Here is a 15,862-nt window from a genome sequence, read left to right as displayed (position 1 = left end):
CATAACTATACTGGAAGCGAATCCATCTGCTGTATTGTAATTTGAAAATGTATGTATGTGTAAATCTGCATGGACCAAAAGGACCTAGATAAATAGTAGTAGATGCAATATATAGTCCAAAATGAGATTATAACTCCTTTATTTTACTCAAAAAATTTTGACCGAACAGTACAAGTGTAAAAAAAAAACAAGGAGCAAAAAGTAAACAAAAAAAAATACCCATAGTAAGAACCCCTCGAATGAGGAGAAGTCATTTAACCACAAATTCAGAACCGCATAATGAATATTTTAAAAAATATCAAACTTCAAATTCGGTCATTTTTGACCGAACAGAACAGTAGGGTTAAAGGAATTGTCCAATCACCTTTCCACGGAATGAAGGTCCTAATATCTCCTCCTTTATGCTATAGCTCAAACACATCAAACTCTGGCCCGCAGATTGATTATATTTGGCCCGCGACACCAGAGCCGCCACCACTATGTGGGGCAATTATTCTGTATGGAGGACTATGTGGGGTCCATTATACTATATGGAGGACTATGTGGGGCCCATTATATTGTATACTGGTTGGCCCGCGACTTTTTCCAAGTTTTTCATTTTGGCCCTGTGTGTTTGAGTTTGACATCCCTGCTATAGATAGTTAATTCACCAGTAGTTGCACATATCCTAGCGATTGTAGCATCGGCGTCTCTGCCTCCTGCGGCAGAGATGCCGATCCCCTCACCGCCGCTGTCCCTGTCCGGCGTCCTCCGGCTCCCCTGCTGCATCTGCCCGTGGTGCGCGCACCACTCCTCCTATATAAGGCACCTCCTCCAAAATGGAGGTGCCTGTACAAGGTTGTTGTTTGTGTGCTAACACTCTCCTCAGCCCCCAGGTTCCAGTGCCCACCAGCCTATCAGCCGTGCCCGCCCGCCTGTCTATCTGCCGTGCCCGCCTGCTTGTCTATCCGCATCACCTGCCTGTCTACCAGCCGTGCTCATCTGCTGTGCCTGTCGGCTTCGGCCATCAGTCCCGTGGGAGTCGCCTGCTCTCACACAAGGTCAGTCCCAGAGTGGCACCTGGTTCAGCTTCCCGGTCCCTCCTTGGTTCACGGAGTCGACTAAGCCGCCGTGTGGCCAGGGTCGCTCCAGGTAGGCACTTAGTTATGCCCCTCTGGTCCCTCCTTGTATCACAACACAGAGGTTCCACCACCCAGATCCGTAACAGTGATATGGCATTGTAAAGCACCAGTCGAAGCAATGTTGCTAATAAGGGTGTGAGATGTAAAGGAACTGTCATTAACACAATTTACAGTTTTCAACAAAGTAATACTTATATTCAGTTACTCAAGAGGAGATATGAATCTTTACGATTACAGTACAACATGAGGTACAAAGCTTGATGGTTTTCATATAGAAGTTTAAACCCTCAAATCATACAACAGTTCATTGTAACCACATCCCACAGTGGCAAGAACTCTATATGTGGTGATATCGTACAAATCAGGACATTCAGTATGTCCCTCTGACTTGGTGCCTAGTTATTGGTTCAGCTAGTTCTACACAGTCAGGACAAGCATTAGGGGGAGGAAAAAACTGGGCAGTTGCCCAAGGTCCCCCACTCTGTTAGGGCCCCCTGAGTTTCTATTCCAAGATTAAGGCTTTTTAATGACCTTTGGAGAATCACAGTCTTGTTCTATGCTGAGTACCTCATCACACTGCTGCATTCAATGCAGTGCCGCTCAGAGGCAGCCAATACACAGTTGGGAACAGTAAGGCTACGTTCACACACTGCGTATTTTTGCGCGCTTTTTTGCGCGCGCTTTTTCAAAATACGCAATGTGCCTTGTGTCTGCCGGCAAAGTGAATGGGAAATTCACTTTGCCGTTCAGACACTGTGTAATTTTACGCAGCGCGAAAGCGCAGCTGCGTAAAGAATTGACATGTCAATTCTTTACGCACCGTGGCCTGCGCTTTCTCCCTATTGTGCCCATTATAAGCGATGGAATTACGCAGCGGTGTTCGCACACTGCGTAATTCCAGCGCTTTTTTAAGGAGGTGCAGGAGAAATGAAGGATGTGACCTCACACGGGGGCAGCCCTAGGGAAAACAGGAACCGGAAATCCCACTATTTTGGGATTCTTTGTTCCTGGTTCCCCGCCGCTGCTCACGTGTGATGAGCATGGACACCTTCAACAGAATGTCCATCAATGTCTCCAGTGTATATACTATATTATACTCCAGTGTATAATCTCTTCTCAGTAGAGAAGACAGGAAATGACATCAATGACACTTTTTTTTTCTCTTTTTTTTTTTTCAACAAACTTTGTCTGTCTTTGTAGTGTACACTGCAGAAAAAAACGCATGCGTAAAAAAACGCCGCAAAAAACGCAGTGTGTGAATGGAGGTGTTTTTTTTACCTGCGAAAAAAACCGCAGGTAAAAACTGCAGGAAAATACCCGTGCGTAAAAAAAAGCAGCAAATATGCAGTGTGTGAACGTAGCCTTAGCGCTCAGTGGAGCTGTAGATGACATTTCCTGACAATCACTGTAGATAAGAGGGAAGGGGTTGTGGAGGAGGGTGTTACTGTGAAGGCACATTATAGGGTAATTGGGAGACAATTGTGAAACAAGGCACATTATAGCAAGAGGCAGTGTTTGTGTGTGGGGGTATTATACAGAGGGGCATTGTGGGGGCATATTATAGAGAGTGGCAGTGTAGGGTATATTATGGAGAGGGACAGTGAGGGTGAGATATTTTGTGCAGGAAGCACAGTGATGGGCAACTATTTATTCAGTGACACAGCATGGGAGATAACTTTATTTATGGGGCAGTATAATGATACTTTTATTTTTAAGGGCACAGTGTTGGGATGTGCTGCTGAAGACCAGAGAGGATGGAAGTCTGGAGAGAATAGCTCCGGGCATGATCTGTACTACATGGAGACAAAAGGGATGAGAACGATGCCAATCAGAGAATATATCACATATACGGTACCTGGATATAAATGTTAATTTGTGATACTGCCTGCATCTCATCAGTACTGTGGTTCCTGTATGTTCCGCAGTCTGATGATGACTGGTAACAACAACTCCCAGTATCTCCTTACCATTGTTAAAGATATACTGGAAGTTATAGATTTATGTGATAAAATGTATATGGGGCTGACCTTACACTGCAATTGATTGCTGTACTAAGCTTAGTTCTGCATTCATGTACTGATGGTGGTTCTGACACTACATTCATTTAGCAACGGTAGTTCTGGTGCTGCATTCATCTACCGACGGTAATTCTGGTGCTGCATTCATCTACTGACAGTGGTTCTAGCGCTGCAGTCATCTACTGATGGTGATTCTGGCACTGCATTCATGTAGTGATGGTGGTTCTGGTGTTGCATTCATGTACTGACAGTGGTTCTAGCATTGCATACATGTACTGATGGTGGTTCTGGCACTCCATTCATGTATTGAAGATGGTTCTGGCGCTGCATTCATTTACTGATGATGCTTCTGGTGCTGCATTCATGTACTGATGGTTGTTTTGGTACTGCATTCATGTGCTGACGATGGTTTTGATCGTGTACACATGCAGCAATCAATAAAATGCTTCATTGCTATGTTAAAAAGGAAAAAATCCTCAAAACTTAGGGCTTTGAGATTATGAGGAGGATTTGGCGGGTCTCTGCTCAAAAAAGTCAATGTAAATTAGGGTGTTTACATCGAGTTTTTGGAGCAGAGACTGAGCAAAAACTCTCCAGATCCTTCTCAAATACGCAAAATTTGGTTCAGGTGATGTATGCATGTAAGTACCCCCAAACTGTATAATGGCCCCCACATTAGCTTCCAAGCTATATAATGGCCCCCACATTAGCTTCTACGCTGTATAATCGCCCTCACATTAACCCCCCAAACTGTATAATGAGCCCTGCAGTAAAGCCCAAACTGTATAATGTCCCCCGCAATAGCTTCCACACTGTATAATTGCCCCTATATTAGCTTTCATGCTGTATAATAACCCCTAAACTGTATAATGGGCCCCACAGTGAAGCCCAGACTGTATAATGGCCTTCACATTAGCTCCCACACTAAGCCCCAAACTGTATTATTGCCCCTGCATTCACTCCTATACTGTATAATGGGCCCCATATTAGCTCCTATACTGTATAACGGGCCCCACATAAGCTCCAATACTGTATAATGGGCTCCACATAAGATCAAATACTGTATAATGGGCCCCACATTAGCTCCTATAATGTATAATGGGCCCCACATTATCTCATATACTGTATAATGGGCCCCACATTAACTCCTATACTGTAATGACCCCACATTAGCTCCTACACTGTATAATGGCCCCCGCATTAGCTCTTATAATGTATAATGGGCTACACATTAGCTCCTATACTGTATAATGGGCCCCACATTATCTCCTATACTGTATAATGGGCCCCGCATTAGCCCCCAAATTGTATAATGGCCCCCACTTTAGCTCCGACCCTGTATAATGGGCTCCACATTAGCCCCCAAACTGTATAATGCGCCCCATACTTTATAATGGCCCCCACAGTATTCCCTATAATGTATGAGCCCCCCCCCCCACACACAGTGATTCAGGGTCCCCCATTGTTTATGATGCCCCCACAAGTTTTAATTAAAAATAATCATCATATACTCACTTAATCCAGGATCCGACCGACTCCACAGGTGAGGCTCGGGTGGACCAACGCATTGTCATAGTGCCGATGCACACACAGGATGTCAGAATCCCAGCGTGATGATGTTACCGCATCGCGATTGACATCCTGTGCATGCTTCGGCCATTCTGTAAACCACAGGTAAGCCTGTTATCTACAGAACAGAGAGTGGTAGTGCAGGGAGACCGTGTCTGCGCACACCTATACAGTTAAGAGTAGCGTATCTTCGGGTGTACCCCCCTGAGCGCGGGGCCCAGGGCAACCGCAACCTCTCCCCCCCTTCCCCGGTAGCTACACTACTGGTGATCAGCCAACAAATGAGCATTTTTTCACTAGTCTGCTGATAGCTGCCAAGTTTACTTAGGCCAATGATCATTCAAATAATATTTAGCCTAATTGGCTTTATTTTTATATATTAAGCCAACGCAATAGTCAGCTAAGCGATGTTTCTCACCCCTATAGATCAGCTGTAATTGCAAGGGAAAGATGCATCTACATGCCAGCCATTTAAAAGTGAACATTTTTGTTGTGTTTCATATGAAGATCTTTTCATGTTCTATATTTCTGTGATTGACTAATATTAAAAGATATTATGTGCCTTATCAGGTTGGAACACTTGATTTTGAAAGAGGTGAAAAGACAGGGAACTACCTAGGCTCGGTACCACCTTACCATTTACATCCTCCACGTAGATATTAAAACTGGGTTCCTTTAACATTCTGTCAACAGTGTATGGAGTAAGAAAGGTAGTGACATGCAAATTTTGGTTTTCACAAGGTTCACTACTTCAGTGTATTTAGACCTTTTGTTAGGTGTTTCTATGGTTACTGAAGTAAAATTATAACAATTTCACATGTTTTACACTTTTATTGACAAATACATCAAGTTTATGCAAAGACTCAAGACTTCTGCAATTTGCCCTGGCAGCAGGACATCAGCTTCTGGTCTAAATACTGACTGATGGCAGCCCATTCTTGCCTAATATGTGCTTTGAGTTTATTCTTGTATTCTTGTTTGTCCACTCACATTTTGAGTATTGACCACAAGTTCTCAATAGGATTGAGATCTGGAGAGTTTTCTGGTCATGGACCCAAAAATTTGAATGTTTTCTTTACCAAGCCACTTAGTTATCACTTTCGCCTTGTGACATGGTCTCCATCAGGCTGCATTGTTCATCACCAAACTTTGCAATTTTTTATAATTCATCTCATCACTCTTTATAACTATTGTAAGATGGCCGCCGGTCAGGTCCAGGAGGGGAGGAGATATGTGTCACCGAGGTTCGTAGCTTCGGTGATGTAAAACTGGGATAGCATGCTCCAGCACGTTTCCACTTTGTGCCGGAAAAGGCTGTTTTTTTGTTTTGCTTCCTGAGTGGTTTATGCTGTTTAATAAACCAGCCTGGATTTAACTGAAAACGCTACTGTGCCTACCTCAACCGCAGCCGAGTGAGTACCAAACCCTACAATTGGTGCTAGAATCCCAAGGGGCAGTGTGACTGCTACAGAAAACATTTATGTCCTGGGTGAAGGCCGCCAGCCAGCAAGGGACGTCAAGCAGCATGGAGGAGCTGAGAAAGCAACTGGTGCAGGCTAACCTCCAGCAACAAACAGCAGCAGCAGCAGTGGCAACAACAGCAAGCAGCAGCATCAACAGCAGCAGTGGCAACAGAAGCACAAGCAGCAGATGGAACTGCTAGCCAAGGTGATCCATGGCAGGGCAATCACCCCACCCCCAACTCCAGGTGATGACTCTCAATTGAGGAAAACGGTAAGAAGAGCATTACAAAAGATGACCCCAGGTGATGACGTCGAGGCGTTCCTGACGGTCTTTGAGAGGGTGGCAGAGCGTGAGAAATTGCCTCCGGAGCAGTGGGTGGAGGTTTTGGTGCCATATTTAACAGGCGAGCCGCAGAAGGCCTATTATGACTTGGCCTTGCAGGACACAAAAGAGTACGCCAAATTAAAAATGGAGATCTTGGCACGCTTAGGAGTGACTCTGACTGTTAGGGCGCAATGGGTACACCACTGGGCCTATTGCAGTGACAAACCTCCATGGTCACAAATGTTCGACCTCCTACACCTGATCCAAAAGTGGTTGCAACCTGAATCATCCTCCCCAGTACAGATGGTGGAGAGGGTCGTCATGGACAGGTTCATACATTCCCTGCCGAGATTGGTGCAAGCCTGGGTGGCCCAGGGAGATCCCCGTAATGCCAATGACCTGGTGGGGTTGGTGGAAAGGTACCAGGCGGTAGAGAGTTCCTTGTGGAAGGCAGGGGTCATAGCGTCTCCATACTGGGGTTCCCAAAAGGGGAGGACACCCAAAAGAGGGGAACTAGAGCCACATCTGGGGGGCTTCCTAGAGCCCAGGAGGGGTCTGAGTTGTTGCCAAAGGTCCCGCCCAATAGCATAGTATGTTGGAGATGTCACACCCCTGGTCACATAGCCGTCTGTTGCCCCATGACCAATGAGCCAATGGACTGCAGCACAGGATGGCGCTGCTCGTACTTTGCATATCCTGCCTAAATTGCTGTCCCTCAACCAGGCGAGGGACCACAAGTGTGCATCGTATCAATGAATGGAGTGCTAGTGACTGCTCTGTTAGACTCAGGGAGTTTGGTAACCCTAGTGAGGGCCACAATTCCTCATCGACTGGTTCTGGGGAAAAAGGTCAGCGTCCGCTGTATCCATGGGGACGCTAAGGACTACCCTGTGGCCCGAGTGGTCATAGACACAAACTGTGGCGCCAAGTCCCATTAGGTGGGCGTAGTCAAGGATCTGTTGCACCCTGTTATAATAGAAAGGGATTTTGCCTTGTTTTGGGACTTGTGGACGAAAGGGAGGAAGCCAGGTTGTCCGGACAACAACCAGGTCGCTCCTAAAGAAACCTCATCACAGGCTGCCGCCGCCGGGTTTCCTTTTTGTGTGCTTGTTGGGGATGAGGATGAGGCAGCATCCCCGGAGGCCAAAACCTCTGAGCTGGAGGTGTCCGGGGGAAACCGCCCAGCTCAGAGACTTGATTCTAAAAGGGGCAATTGATAATGTCACTGTCCTGAATGGTGTTGCTCAAGAGCCGGGGGCTGACACCCGATATCTGTACTTTGTCATAAATGGGGAGTTACTATATCGAGTCACCAAGCTCAGAGGGGAGGTAATCAAGCAGTTACTGGTGCCAGGACCGTACAGGCGCAGCGTGTTAGATATGGCCCATACACATGTGTTGTGTGGTCATTTGGAGGTAGAGAAAACCCAGGAAAGGATCCTCCAGAGGTTTTATTGGCCCAGTTGTGACCGAGAAATTGTAAATTTTTGTAGGTCATGTCCCACCTGCCAACTGACCTCCCCGGTGGCCCACTTCCGTAGCCCCTTAGTGTGTTGCCAATCACTGAGGTGCCATTTGATCGCATAGCCATGGATCTAGTTGGACCCCTGGTCAAGGGACCCCATTTATGTCAAGAGTGATGAGGGAGTTGTGCAAAACCCTGCAAATCACACAACTCAGGACCTCAGTCTACCACCAACAGACAGATGGCTTAGTGGAGAGGTTTAATAAAACCTTGAAGGCCATGTTAAAGAAGGTCGTAGAGAAAGACGACCGGGATTGGGACTGTCTACTGCCGTATCTTCTGTTCTCCATTAGAGAAGTCCCACAGGCCTCTACTGGGTTCTCCCCGTTTGAGCTGTTATATGGCCGACACCCCCGCGGACTCCTGGACGTAGGAGTGTAATAGAACATGTGGCCCAGATGCAAGAGAGGATTGCAGAGATGATGCCCATTGTGAAAGAACACCTCCTCAAAGCACAAGAGGCACAGTCGAGGGTGTACAATAGATCAGCGAGGGTGAGATACTTCAACCCTGGGGATCGGGTACTAGTGCTGGTACTGTTATGATCTGCAACAAGTACTAAGGAAAGATAGGGGAAAGCTGTCCCTACAGTAAAACTAAGCTGAATCCCTACGATGTAGCGGGCTGCCTGTTCCTAGCTAACAGACCCGCCTTTGTCCTAGGCTAGTCTGAACGAAGACCTATAGCATAAGGGGAGGGGTCCCTAAAAGAACAAAGGACTGGGACAAAAATGGGACACCTCCTAAACAGAGAAAAGTTGTTGCAGAACACAAAAAGACAAACTGACAAAAAGGTACTAGAGGTCCCAGAAGGACCAAGCGAACTGACAGAGAAAGGCACCGAAGCACCTGGCTAGAGAAACAGTCAAACACTGAAGTCCAGCACAGCCAAAAGGGCGGAACTGGAGCATAAAGGCAGATGGTCACGTGACCACAAAATACAAGATGGAAAAAAACAAACAGGAGGGTTCTAACAGTATCCCCTCTTTTATGAGGATCCTCCAGGCCCAGGCCTATCCGGAAACCTCTTGCGGAAAGCTTTAACAAGCCTAGGAGCAGAGACATCATCCGCCCTTACCCAGGAGTTGTCTTCGGGACCGAAACCTTTCCAGGAGACAAGATACTGTAATCTCCCTCTATGCCATCTAGAATTCAAGATACGAGAAATTTCATATTCGCCGTCTTCCACCACAGGAGGAACTGTGACAGTGGCATCCCTATCTGACACATCAGCCTTTTTCAACAAGGAAACATGAAAAACAGGATTAATCTTCCAGGAAGTAGGGACATCCAACCTAAAAGCAGACGGGTTAACAACCTGAAGCACTTTAAATGGACCCACAAACTTAGGACCCAGTTTTTTAGAGGGAATCCTCAACCGCAGGTTCTTTGAGGACAACCAAACCATGTCACCCAAAGTAAACAAAACCTCCTTACATTTCCTGTCAAAATACTTCTTGGACTTCTTGTTAGCCTCTTGAAGGTTGCAACGTACATTAGTCCAAACTCTCTCCAAATCACCGGAAAAATTCTCCTCCTCCGGCACTGTCGATTCCAATTTGGAGAACGAACCAAAAGACGGATGTCTCCCAGTACAAAAAAAAAAGGAGAACACCCAGCAGAGGAGGATGTATGATTGTTAAGAGCAAATTCTGCGAGAGGCAGAAACTCAGACCGCACCTCTTGATTGTCCGTCACAAAACAACGCAAAAACTGTTCTACATCCTGGTTCTTTCTTTCAGTCTGTCCATTAGACTCAGGATGATACCCAGACGAAAATGACAAATGGACTCCCAACCTGTCACAAAAAGCATGCCAAAAGCGAGCCACAAACTGAGGTCCTCTATCAGAAACAATATATGTGGGAACGCCATGAAGCTTGACAATCTCCTTAACAAACGTCTTAGCGAGTGTCTTGGCGCAGGGCAACTTAATGAATGGAACAAAATGACACATCTTACTAAAACGGTCCACGACCACCCAGATGACAGTAAAACCCTCGGACACAGGAAGATCAGTAATAAAATCCATTGTGAGATGCGTCCAAGGCGCACTAGGAACCTCCAGAGGGCAAAGCAACCCCACAGCAGGAGTATGTTAAGCCTTTGACATAGCACACACAGTACATTGATGCATGCACTTGATGACTTCTTTCTGCCATCCAAGCCACCAAAAACTGCGACTGATGAGTCTCTTAGTCTCAGAAATTCCTGGATGACCTGCCAACCGAGACTCATGACACTCCACAAACAAATCTCTCCTAAAGGTTCTAGGCACGAACAACCTCCCATGGGGAGTGTTAGATGGAGCATCATCTTGAGCTTTCAGAATCCCATCCTCCAAAACGGAGTCCAATGCCGCCACCACAATTCCTTTCTGTAAAATGCTCTCCTCCTCCTCGGCACCGACCGTAGGAGAGAAGCTGCGAGATAAAGCATCGGCTTTAACATTCTTAGTACCAGGGATATAGGTAACAGAAAAATGAAACCGAGAAAAAAAAGTGTCCACCTAGCTTGACGGGCATTCAAGCGCTTGGCAGCATCCAGATAGATCAAATTCTTATGATCTGTGAAAACCTGAATAGGAAATCTAGCGCCTTCCAAAAAATGACACCAATGTTCAAACGCGAGTTTAATAGCCAGCAACTCCCGATTTCCAACATCATAATTCAGTTCGGTTTCCGAAAATTTTTTCAAAAAGAAGGCACAAGGATGTACTCCATCCGGTTCTCCTGAGGCAAAACTGCTTCGACCCCCACCGATGAAGCATCGACCTCAACCAAAAAAGGCTTGGTCTCATCAGGCTGCATAAGGATAGGGGCAGAGCTGAACCTCTCTTTGAGATATTCAAACGCTTCAATTGCCTCAGTAGTCCACTGGACCGTATTCGCACCTTTCCTGGTGAGATCGGTTAGAGGTTTAACAATTACAGAAAAATTCTTAATGAATTTCCTGTAATAATTGTCAAAACCCAAAAATCTCTGTATAAATTTCAAACCAATAGGCCTAGGCCATTCCTGCACCGCCTGAACCTTCACAGGGTCCATCTCAAAGCCCTCGCTGGAGACAATGTAGCCCAAAAAACTAATTTTCTGCATAGCGAACTCACATTTCTCCAGCTTAGCAAAGAGTGAATTATCACTCAATAACTGCAAAACTTCACGTACACTCTGCCAATGGGACTCTAAATCTGGTGAATAAATCAAGATGTCATCCAAATACACAACCACATTCTTACCAATCAAAGGTCTCTGGATGTCATTAATAAGGTTCTGAAAAAATGCAGGTGCATTGGTAAGACCAAAAGGCATCACCAGATTCTCAAAATGACCTATCGGAGTGTTAAAGGCAGTTTTCCATTCATCACCCTCCTTCACTCGTTACAAATTGTATGCCCCCCGGAGATCAATTTTAGAGAACCACTTGGCCCCCACTAACTGGTTAAACAAGTCAGGAATTAACAGAAATGGGTAGGAATTGCGTACGGTAATCTTATTAATTTCACGAAAATCCAGACATGGACGTAAACCCTCGTCCTTTTTTTTAACAAAGAAAAATCCAACTGCCACAGGCAACTTAGAAGGTCTAATGTGACCAGCAGCCAGGCTAGTCTGTATGTATTCCTCCAAGGCCTTTCTTTCAGGGATAGTCAGATTAAACAAGTGACTCTTGGGAAGAGTAACTCCCGGAACAAACTCAATGGCGCAATCATAATCCCTATGAGGAGGTAATACTTGCGACTCCTCCTCCGAAAAAAAACTCCAAAAATCTTGAATAGGTACCGGTAATTCCCCTTTTTCCACAGCCGCAATGCGACCATTACAACATCTATCATAGCACTTTGGACTCCAAGACTTAATCACATTAGTAGACCAGTCCAGTAAAGGATTGTGCAGTTTTAACCAAGGCAAACCTAGAACGACCGGAGAGGGTAAATTATCTAATACAACCAAGTCCAAAATTTCTTGGTGAACTCCACTGATAGTGAGGGGAAATGCAGCAACCTTGTGAGTAATACATTTCAAGGGAGTGTTATCAATTGCAATCACAGAAATAGGTGATGACAAAGGTTTGGATTTCAAGTTAAGTTTTTCCAAAAACCCTTTATTAATCATTAAGTGTTGAACCACAATCCCCAAATACCTGAAATTCAATCAAATCTCCCTGCAAAGTAGTACTCCCAGAAAGAAATACTCCTGCAGAGCGTAAACAAGCTATACGGGCGTACCTGACCTTTTTTTTTTCTTTACTTAAACGAAGTTCACAATACTTAATCAAATGGTCAGCTTTACCACAATAAAGACACAATCCCTCAGCGAACCTCCGGTCTCTTTCCTGAGAGCGGAGTGACATCGCCCCAACCTCCATCGGTTCTCCGCCGTCTGAGCAGATTTTCTGGGGACTAGGACCTGACATTACAGGAGTCTTTACCTCATTCAGCCTGAACCTCAGCCTCCTGTCCACTCATTGCATGGCATCCTGCCGAGTCTCAGATGCAGGGAATGCAATTAGCAGATCCTTCAACCCTTTCACTCAGACCAGCAAGAAATAAACATTTCAGAGCAGGATCATTCCATAAGACTTCTGAAGCCTATCTTCTGAAATGTGTGCAATAATTTTCAACATCACCTGACCCCTGATTCAAACGCCTGAGTTCTGTCTCAGCAGATGAGATTCTATCAGGATCGTCATATAATAGACCCATAGCAGAAAAAAATTCTTCTACAGACCTTAAGCATGGATCATTAGGTTGGAGAGAAAAGGCCCACCCATGTGGTTCATTGCGCAAAAGTGACATAATAAAACCAATGCGCTGTGATTCATTCCCAGAGGACCTTGGTCTCAAACGAAAATATAACAAACAAGCATTTTTAAAGGAAAAAAAATCTTGCTGTTTTCCATAAAAAACATCAGGCAGTCCTACCTTGGGTTCCACAAAATGCGCTCCAGAACAGCCACTCACGTGTTGCTGTAGCTCGGCCACCTCCAGAGACAATACCTGCAAGCGTTGAGCCAAATCCTGGACGGAAACCATACTGATCCCCGAATTTCTTTCCTTTTAGTTTTTTTGGGCTGGACTTTCTGTTATGATCTCAACAAGTACTAAGGAAAGATAGGGGAAAGCTGTCCCTACAGTAAGACTAAGCTGAATCCCTACGATGTAGCGGGCTGCCTGTTCCTAGCGAACAGACCCGCCTTTGTCCTCGGCTAGTCTGAACGAAGACCTGTAGCATAAGGGGAGGGGTCCCTAAAAGAACTAAGGACTGGGACAAAAATGGGACACCTCCTAAACAGAGAAGTTGTTGCAGAACACAAAAAGACAAACTGACAAAAAGGTACTAGAGGTCCCAGAAGGACCAAGCGAACTGACAGAGAAAGGCACCGAAGCACCTGGCTAGAGAAACAGTCAAACACTGAAGTCCAGCACAGCCAAAAGGGCGGAGCTGGAATATAAAGGCAGATGGTCACGTGACCGCAAAACACAAGATGGAAAAAAACAAACAGGAGGATTCTAACAGGTACCTATGGTGGAGAGCAAATTCCTGGCCAAGTGGCAGGGCCCCTATGAAGTGGTTGAAAAGGTTGACAACGTCAACTATAGTGTCCACCAACCAGGGAGAAGGGAGCCCTACCAGGTGTACCACGTCAACCTCATTAAGCCGTGGCGAGACAGAGAGCCTGTGGAAGCTCTGTGTTTGGTGGCGAAAACTGAAACCGATGTTGAGGAAGTCAAGGTGGCAGAGTCGCTGTCAAGTGCCCAGAAGCAACAATTTAGAGAGTTGCTGCAGCGGAACAGGGACCTGTTCTCGGATCTACAGGACTGTACTCAGGTCATAGAGCATGACGTGCTTACGGTGCCTAATGTCCGAGGGAATTTGAAGCCATATCGGATTCCTGAAGCCCGCCGAGAGGTAATCTCGAAGGAGGTGAAGTGCATGCTGAATCTGGGGGTCATCGAAGAGTCCAAGAGTGGCTGGGCCAGTCCAATAGTCTTACTGCCGAAAACAGATGGAGATTGGTGGTTCTGCAATGACTATAGGAAACTGAATGAGATCTCTAAGTTTGATTCGTACCCAATGCCCAGGGTAGATGAACTAATTGAAAGGCTAGGGCCAGCCAGGTACATTACCACCCTTGACTTCCCAAAAGGGTATTGGTAGATTCCTATGTCCGAAGAGGCCAAGGAGAAGACGGCTTTTTCAATGCCAAATGGGTGTTTCCAATACACCAGGATGCCGTTTGGGTTGCAAGGAGCACCAGCTACCTTCCAGAGAGCCATGGACCGGATCTTAGCTCCCCTCAAAAAGTATGCAGCGGCCTACCTGGATGATATTGTGATCTACAGCCAGGATTGGGGTAGCCATCTGAGCAAAGTCCAGGCGATATTCGATGCTCTACGGAAGGCTGGGTTTTCCATCAAACCAAAAGAAATGTGCCATGGGCATGGAGGAGGCCAGATATTTGGGCTATGTCATAAATAGAGGCGTGATAAGGCCCCAAATAAATAAAATTGATGCGATCCGGGGTTGGCCACAAACTCTATAAAAAAAACAGGTCACAGCGTTGCTGGACATTGTGGGCTACTACCGCCGGTTCATCCCTAACTTCGCCATGACAGCCGCCCCTTTGACAGACCTCTTTAAAGGGACAAAATTGGCTATGGCTAAGTGGTCTCCAGAAGCTGAGACGGCCTTCCAGGAATTCAAGCAAGCCCTGTGTGAACAACCGGTGTTGGTGGCACCAGATTTCTCGACAGAGTTTGTGATCCAGACGGACGCGTCAGATGTCAGGCTGAGTGCTGTCTATCACCAGAGATGAACGGGGAAGAACACCCCATAATATATGTAAGCCGGAAACTGACATCTTATGAAAAAAATTACTCCATAGTGGAAAAGGAATGTTTGGCCATCTAGTGGGCATTGGACACCCTAAGATACTACCTCTTAGGTGGGAAGTTCAGGCTGGTATCAGACCAAGCCCCTCTAAGGTGGAACAATGCTCAAGGGTTTCCTAGCTCTTCAGGATTTCAGCTTCCATGTAGAGCCTGGGAAACTGCATGGTAATGCTGACGCATTGTCGAGGGTCCGCTATTTGTTAGTGGAAGGTGCCAAGCCCCCCGGCTTTGGGCAGAGGCGGGGTATGTAAAATGGCCGTGGTCAGGTTCTTGAGGGGATATATGTGTCACCGAGGTTGGTAGCTTCGGTGATGTAAAACGGGGATAGCATACTCCAGCACGTTTGGAGCTGAAAGGGTTAATAGAGTGTATCTGGGCCATTTTTACAAGCAGTCATAAGAGATGGGTGGGAATGACTGCTCACATATTCCCACCCTGGGGGTGTGGTTTGGTGTAAATAAAATGGAAACCAAATGTATCATTCAGAGTCTGTGTCTGGAGATGTGTGGATCTCCAGAGTGTTGGTCTGTGTTAGGACCTAAGGACTGGACACTAACTTGAGTGGGAAAACCCGCAACGTTGTATGGACATTTTACTTTGTGTTTCCACTTTGTGCCGGAAAAGGCTGTTTTTTTTGTTTTGCTTCCTGAGTAGTTTATGCTGTTTAATAAACCAACCTGGATTTAACTTAAAACGCTTCCTGTGCCTACCTCAACCGTAGCCGAGTGAGTACCAAACCCTACACTATCTAGAATTAATGCAAATTGCTATTATAAAAACTGAATCAGCAAACTTTGTTAAAAAAAACAACAATATTTGCATCAGTCCCAAAACTTTTGGCCACGACTATATGTGTTTGGGGGTGTTCTGCATCTCGAGGATGGTGGACAGTTAGAAAATCTAAATTCAGGACATCCCCATAGAAATCTTTTGTTGCAGAATGTTGGC

General features: G+C 45.9%; 1 long non-coding RNA gene across 1 annotated transcript in view; it reads right to left on the bottom strand.

The window, feature by feature from the left end:
- LOC141258710 (uncharacterized) overlaps window positions 1–15,862 on the bottom strand; it is a 38,885-nt gene that overhangs the window by 2,149 nt on the left and 20,874 nt on the right. The gene's annotated exons all lie outside the window — the stretch shown is intronic.

This window comes from Phyllobates terribilis, unplaced genomic scaffold (assembly GCF_046119375.1).
Source record: "Phyllobates terribilis strain yellow unplaced genomic scaffold, ASM4611937v1 Scaffold_1__5_contigs__length_1240528914, whole genome shotgun sequence".
NCBI classification, from domain to species: domain Eukaryota; kingdom Metazoa; phylum Chordata; class Amphibia; order Anura; family Dendrobatidae; genus Phyllobates; species Phyllobates terribilis.
The sequence above is the reverse complement of the archived record's forward strand: the minus strand, read 5'-3'. Positions and strand labels throughout refer to the sequence as shown.